An 8,102-nucleotide genomic window follows, 5' to 3' on the forward strand; every position below is an offset into this window, starting at 1 on the left:
AGCCTGGTACCCCATCCCTCCCCCCTAGAGTCTGGTACCCATCACACTCCCTGACAGCCTGGTACCCCATCCCTCCCCCCTAGAGTCTGGTACCCATCACACTCCCTGACAGCCTGGTACCCCATCCCTCCCCCCTAGAGTCTGGTACCCATCACACTCCCTGAGAGCCTGGTACCCAACCACAATTCCCCAAGAGCTCAGTACCCCCTACCCTGACTTCCCAGCATCCAGTGACCCTCCCACAAGAACACCATTCCCCACATGACCCAGCTCCCACCCCAGAACCGATTCACCCCTCATACCCCTGTGGCACCGAGTCCCCACAACCCTGATCCAGCCTGGAAGCTGGTCCTCCATGTCCACCTCTTCTACCCCTTCCCAACAGTAGCTCGCGAGAGGCGGGGCGGGGCTAAGGGGAGAGGCGGGGCTAGGGGCGCGGCAATAGTGTCCAGGAGCGGGGCGAAGCTAAGGGGCGGGGCGACGGTGGAGGGGCCGGGAATAGTGGAGGGGCGGGGCGATGCGTTTCAGAGGCGGGGCGAAAGGGACGAGGGGCGGGGCGAGGGGCAGAAAAGGGCGGACTGCCACTTGATTGAGTGGATCCAAGGGAAGGAGGGGAGTTCGACGGAGATGGTGGGAAGGAATGGCAATGGGAATGGCAATGGGAATGGGAACAAGAAAGTGAAGGCGGAAGGAGGAATAGGGAAATATGGAAAAGGAGAGAGAGAAGTAGGATGAAATGAATTAAGGAATAGGGTTAGATAAGAGATGATAGGGAGTGTCCATACGGGATAATTGGGAAGAACTGGAAGAGATCTGGAATGAATGAGAGATGGGGAGATAGCAACATGGAGTAATGACTGAGGAATTACGTAAAAACACGTGGCATACAGTCATCCAACAGTGAGTTCACCATCTCAGCAGCAACATTGAGAAGATGTGAATTTATGCATGTCCAAACTAATCTCACTTTGTTTCAGAGATATAATCTCACTTTGTGCTGAGACGGGTCCGCACAAATACGCACCATCGCTCCCCGAATAAATGCAAGATCCAATTTCCCTTCCTCAATTTTCATTCCTTCAGCTCTTCACAAGTCGCTAGAAAGCCTTTGTGGGTGAAGACTATTACGAAGTCTTTTGTAAAAGTGTTCATGCCTAGGAAGTGAAGGTTGCTGGAAAGGCAAGAATTTATTCTGTTCCCTACTGCCCTCGAGATATGCAGAAAGATCCCAGATCGAATTCCTGCTCTGAATTCGCAAATCCAGGGTAATAGGACTACAACAAACACCGGTGGCTAGTCAGGGACAGGGACAGGGGCAGCGGAACGAAGTGAAAGTGGGGCTCGGGTTATGAAAGATAGAGTTCCCAGTGTTGATCGCTATCTAATTGACCTTGTGCCTGGCATTTGCACATGAAGGGATGTCAGAAGGGGGACAGGGTCAGATTCAGATGCATCCCACCAGCATTCACTGTTACCTCTCGAGCATAACGACAAACCACCATGAGTGCATTAATATGGGGAAACGAGAAAAAAAAGCTATAAATGAATGGAGAGATGAAAAATGAAAGGGTAAGTTCCACAGCAGCTATGGAGAATACTCTTGTAAAAGGACTTAGGAGCAGATTGGCTGCAGCAGAAGAGAAAAAATATCCAAACTTAGAGAGTAAAAGCGTTTATTTAAATCTTACCACTATCGCAGTTTCCACGTCTGACAGCCACATTATCAATCGCAGTGTCGCCATATTCAGTCTCCCCACGAACAGCCTCGAATATTACCTGTAATATTAACAAAAACTGAAAAACTGTTCAATTTGTGAATCCACAACACAAATGATCCACATTGTGTGGTGCTAGCTCAGCGCTTATGTACTCTGTTACTGCATGAAGACAAACAAGATCCATTTTCTGTTCAAGTTTAAGATTTCTTTGGTTCTCTTCCGAATGGCATTTGTTAAAATTCCACAACAGAGTTAATTGTGAAAATTGTAAGCTCACAGAGGGATAACAGGACACAGAGAGTAAGCAAAAATTGACTGCAATTTGACATGGTAGAGAATCACAGCTGAGTGCAGATCTGATCCTGCACTGAGTCTTCAAAGCGAACTGTAGTCCTCCCAGAGATAGTAGGAACTGCAGATGCTGGAGAATCCGAGACAACAAGGTGCAGGACTGGATGAACACAGCAGGCCAAGCAGCATCATAGGAGCAGAAAGGCTGACGTTTCGGGCCTGGACCCTTCATCAGAAAAGGGGGAGGGGAAGGGGGTTCTGAAATAAATAGGGAGAGAGTGGGAGGCGGATAGAAGATGGATAGAGGAGAGGATAGGTGGAGAGGAGACAAACAGGTCGAAGAGGTGGGGATGGAGCCAGTAAAGGTGAGTGTAGGTGGGGAGTTAGGGAGGGGATAGGTCAGTCCAGGGAGGACGGACAGGTCAAGGGGGCGGGATGAGGTTAGTCGGTAGGAGATGGGGGTGCAGCTTGAAGTGGGAGGAGGGGATAGGTGGGAGGAAGAACAGGTTAGGGAGGCGGGGACGAGCTGGACTGGTTTTGGGATGCGGTAGGGGGAGGGGAGATTTTGAAGCTTGTGAAATCCACATTGATACCATTGGGCTGCAGGGTTCCCAAGCGGAATATGAGTTGCTGTACCTGAAACCTTCGGGTGGCATCGTTGTGGCACTGCAGGAGGCCCAGGATGGACATGTCGTCTGAGGAATGGGAGGGGGAGTTGAAATGGTTCGCGACTGGGAGGTGCAGTTGTTTATTGCGAACCGAGCGTAGGTGTTCTGCAAAGCGGTCCCCGAGCCTCCGCTTGGTTTTCCCGATGTAGAGGGAGCCACACTGGGTACAGCGGATGCAGTATACCACATTGGCGGATGTGCAGGTGAACATCTGCTTGATGTGAAAGGTCTTCTTGGGACCTGGGATGGGGGTGAGGGAGGAGGTATAGGGGCAGGTGTAGCACTTCCTGCGGTTGCAGGGAAAAGTGCCGGGTGTGGTGGGGCTGGAGGGGAGTGTGGAGCGGACAAGGGAGTCACGGAGAGAGTTGTCCCTCCGGAAAGCAGATAAGAGTGGGGAGGGAAAGATGTCTTTGGTGGTGGGATCGGATTGCAGATGGCGGAAGTGTCGGAGGATGATGCGTTGGATCCGGAGGTTGGTTGGGTGGTACGTGAGGACGAGGGGGATTCTTTTTTGGTTCTTATTGCGTGGACGGGGTGTGAGGGATGAGTTGCGGGAGATGTGGGAAACACGGTTGAGGGCGTTCTCGACCACTGAGGGGGGGAAGTTACGGTCCTTGAAAAACGAGGACAACTGAGATGTACGCGAGTGGAATGCCTCATCCTGAGAGCAGATGCGGCGGAGGCGAAGGAATTGGGAATAGGGGATAGCATTTTTGCAGGAGGGTGGGTGGGAGGAGGAGTATTCTAGGTAGCTGTGGGAGTCGGTGGGCTTGAAATGAATGTCAGTTTCTAGGTGGTTGCCCGATATGGAGACAGAGAGGTCCAGGAAGGGGAGAGAGGTATTAGAGATGCTCCAGCTCGTCCCCGCCTCCCTAACCTGTTCTTCCTCCCACCTATCCCCTCCTCCCACCTCAAGCCGCATCCCCATCTCCTATCGACTAACTTCATCCCGCCCCCTTGATCTGTCCGTCCTCCCTGGACTGACCTATCCCCTCCCTAACTCCCCACCTACACTCACCTTTACTGGCTCCATCCCCGCCTCTTCGACCTGTTTGTCTCCTCTCCACCTATCTTCTCCTCTATCCATCTTCTATCCGCCTCCCACTCTCTCCCTATTTATTTCAGAACCCCCTTCCCCTCCCCCTTTTCTGATGAAGGGTCTAGGCCCGAAACGTCAGCCTTTCTCCTCCTATGATGCTGCTTGGCCTGCTGTGTTCATCCAGCCCTGCACCTTGTTGTCCCTGTAGTCCTCCCAGTCCTGGACAAGATCAGGATTCAAACTTGGAACATTATAGAGTCATAGAGATGTACAGCATGGAAACAGGCCCTTTGATCCAACTCATCTATGATGACCAGATTTCCTAAATTAATCTACTCCCATCTGCCAGCATTTGGCCCAGATCAATCTAAACCCTTCCTATTCATGTAACCATCCAGATGCCTTTTAAATGTTGTTATTGTACCAGCATCCACAACTTCCTCTGACAGCTCATTCCATAGACGCACCACCCTCTGCATGAAAAAGTTGCCCTGTAGGTCCCTTTTTTAATCTTTCCCCTCTCACTTTAAACCTATGCTCTCTCGTTTTGGACTCCCCTACCCTGGGGAAAAGACATTGGCTATTCACCCTATCCATGTCCCTCATGATTTTATAAACTTTGATAAGAAAAATGAAATAAACCTTGTTGGGAAGAATGGCCGAGCAACTAACTGAATAAACTTCAGCATCCAGAGACAGAAAGAATAAGCAGATGCAGAATCATTTCTGTCATTGTGATGAGTTTAATTGTTGGGGGAAGGTGAATGGTGAGCAGGGGGTGAGACTTAATTGGTTAGATCCTGAGAGTGTGTTCTCCTTTGTGGGGCAGTAGGGAGCTGAAGGTCACAGTTTAAAGTCTCAGGGCTCCTACTTACAACAGAAATGAAGATTTCTTTCTCTCAGAGGCGTGTTCTTCTGTGGAATACTGTTTCTCAGAAAATAGTGGAGGCTGGCTCATTGAATATATTCAAGGTAGGTTTGGATAGATTTTCAATAGACAAGGGATTCAAGGGTTATTTAATAAGATAGTTATTTAGTACTGGCTTTGTTATTTAATAAGCTACTTAATAAGATAAAAGCCCATGGGGTTGGATAGAACATTACATTAGTGTGGATAGAACATTGGCTAAGTAATGGAAAACGGAGTTAAGATTAAATGTGAGAACCTGTAACTAGTAGTGTGTCACAGGGGTCAGTCCTGGGGCCAGAATTATTTACATTATATATTAATGTCGTGGTTGAGGAAAATGAATGTAAAAGTTTGCAGATGACACAAAATGAGTGGAAAGGTAAATACCGAGGATGTCACAAAAAGTCTACAAAGGGATGTAGACAGGCTAAATGAGCGTGCAGAAACTTGGCAGAAGAAGTATAAGGGGGGGGTAAAGTGAGGTTGGGCACTTTGACAGAAGACTAGAAGAGCTGAATATTATTTAAGCAGGGAAATACTACAGAAAGCTGCAGCACGACGGGATCTGGGGGACTTTGTTTCTGAATCGCACAAAGCTAGCTTCAAAGTTCAATGTGTAATTGGGAAGGCAAATGGAATGTTGGCCTTTATTTCAAAGGGAATACAGTATAAAAATAGGGAGGTCTTGCTAAAACAATACAAGGCACTAATTAAACCAACCTGAATTTTGTGAACAGTTTTGTTCTCCTTCTACAAGAAAGATATACTGATATTGAAGGCAGTGCAATGAAGTTACACTAGATTAATCCCGAGAAAGGAGAATGTCTTATGAGGAGCGGTTGAGTAGATTGGGGCTGTCGTCATTGGAATTTAGAAAATTAAGAGATGACCTTATTGAAATGTACAAGATTCTTGGGGAAGCTGACAGGGTAGGTGCAGAAACGTTGTTTCCCCTTGGTGGAGTAGGTTTGAGGGGCTGAATGGCTGATCCCTGTTTCTTGTCCATATGTTACGTGTTTGTATTATTCTCAGCCATAGGCAGCTCAGAAGGAATATGATGAAAGACCGTAGGAGCTGGTGGTCTGATTGTGGACTCTTTTGTGTGAACTAGTGAGATTTTCACAGTGAAAATGCAAAGGAAATGTCATAATATCTTTGTGTAAGTATATAATCTGGTTATAGTGGCACATGATACAAACCTGTATGCTGGATTTTGTTGGAAATTTAACTGTTCTTGAGGCATACAACCAGGAAGGGCCTTGATTGCCTCTTTCACTCCACACCTCTGTTTCAGTTGTATAGTCTGTAACCAACACCTTCAGTTCATTTTGGTCCTCTGAGCCCATCATGTGGTACCAAAAATCGATGCATATTTCCCCAGACACTCTGATCTCCTTACTCTCCAACCTAATGAATCCAGATGGAGCAAAATTGCTGGCTTCCTGGTAAATGAAGAATCCATCTAATGTACAACAATTCAAAAAGAAAAGTTTCAATACAACTTTTAACCAAAGCATCATAATTTCACCAGTGTACTTGCCTTTCAGTCTGAAAGTCTTGGCATCTATCTCCACTCTTTGACTTGAGTCTATGATCTAAACTAACATGTTGCTGCCCTCCTGCCTGTGAACCTGAAAATTGAGGATTTAAACCTCAAGTATTAGGGGAGCGCTGCATGGTTGGAGACACCATCTTTCAGGTCAGAAAAGGAAGGAAAGAAAGATTTGCATTGCAGTAATGCCCTTTTTCAACCTCAGGACTAGCCTTTATGGCCAATGTAGTGCTCCTGAAATGTGACCACTATTCCTCTTCATCCATTGAGTTGAAGATGATCTATTTTGCCATCTGCAGCATTTGGTGTCACTGCCGCAATGTAAAAAATGCAGCAGCAAATGTGTTACCATATCACTGTCAGAACAGCAATGTGTTGATCTGTTTTAGTGAGTTAAATTAAGAGATAAGTATTGACAAAGAGACTAAGATAATTCCTCGCTGTTTGTTAAAATATGCCCACCTGAGGAAATAAACTGGGCCTCAGTTTAATGACTCTTCCAAAAGATAGCACCCCTGACAATGCAGCATTCCCTCAGTATTGTAGGTTTCTGTGCTCAGAGGCCAGGCTGCTGCCACCACAAGTTGGACCACAGCAATCTTCTGCACTTATTTAAATGACATTGAATTAAAATCCAGCCCTGTCCACAAAATCGATCACCTTCCCATGGTGAATTTAATCAGTATTTGGTGTTACTGCATAGTGTTTTCATTTATTTGTTCATTTTATTGGAATGTGGGCATTGCAGGCAGGGTCAGCACGTTTTTGCCCATCCCTGGTTGCCCTTGAACTGAATCTTTCGCTAGGCCTTTGCATTTAAAAGTCAACTACATCATTGTGGGTCCAGAGTCACAGACCAGAGAATGATGGCAGATTTCTTCCCCTAAAGGGCACAGCTGAACCAGATTTTTAAAAAAATAATAGACAATAATAGATTTCACGGTCATTGTTACTAAGATTAGAATTCAAGATTTTTTTAGCCCAGAGTTTTCTTGTTGATTTAAATATCACCAGCTACCATGGTGGTCTCCAAGGGCATAAGCCTGAGTCTCTGGGTTTTTAGTTCAGTGACATTAATGCTACGATCTTATCATCTTTTGTAAAGTACTGGCTAAGAAATAAAATGGAAGGAAGTTATATGGAAAAGGACTCAGCACCACTCAACAAATGAATAACATACCATAGGCTACTAGGAAGGATAGATGTCTACTTTGAGTGAATTTAATCTAACTGTGCTCAAAACTGTATTTGTTTTGAGAAGTGCTTTCTCTTGTTTTTTCACTTATACTAATTTACATACCATTAAAGCCAAAACCTGCTGTGAGCGAATATAATTGAGCAGTGTTACAAAGCATAATTTTAAAAATAATGCTTCAAAATGTTTTAATGATGCTTTGGTTGGGCAACTTAGTGCAATTTGCTTAACACAAATCAGATAAAAGTAAGTGTTTTTAAATCACATCCTCAATCCATCGCCAATGCATAGCCTGATAATAAATCACCAAAAATTGTTTGAGAAAACTTAAAGAATCATTTCCTTCCGGTGAGTTTCTTAAAAAATTGAAAGGAAGTGATGTTCAAAACCTTTTCAAAATTAAAACTGAAAGAACTACAGATGCTGTAAATCAGAGACAAGAACAGAAATTGCTGGAAAAGCTCAGCAGGTCTGCCAGGATCTGTGGAAAGAAAGCAGAGTTAACATTTCGGGTCATAGAGTCATACAGATATACAAGCATGGAAACAGATCCTTTGGTCCAACTTGTTTATGCCAACCAGATATCCTATATAAATCTAGTTTCATTTGCCAACATTTGGCCCATATCCCTCTATATCCTATATATACCCATCCAGATGCCTTTTAAATGTTGTAACTGTACCAGCCTCCACCACTTTCTCTGGCAGTTATTTTCATACACACACCACC

This window comes from Rhincodon typus, chromosome 13 (assembly GCF_021869965.1).
Source record: "Rhincodon typus isolate 14 chromosome 13, sRhiTyp1.1, whole genome shotgun sequence".
NCBI classification, from domain to species: domain Eukaryota; kingdom Metazoa; phylum Chordata; class Chondrichthyes; order Orectolobiformes; family Rhincodontidae; genus Rhincodon; species Rhincodon typus.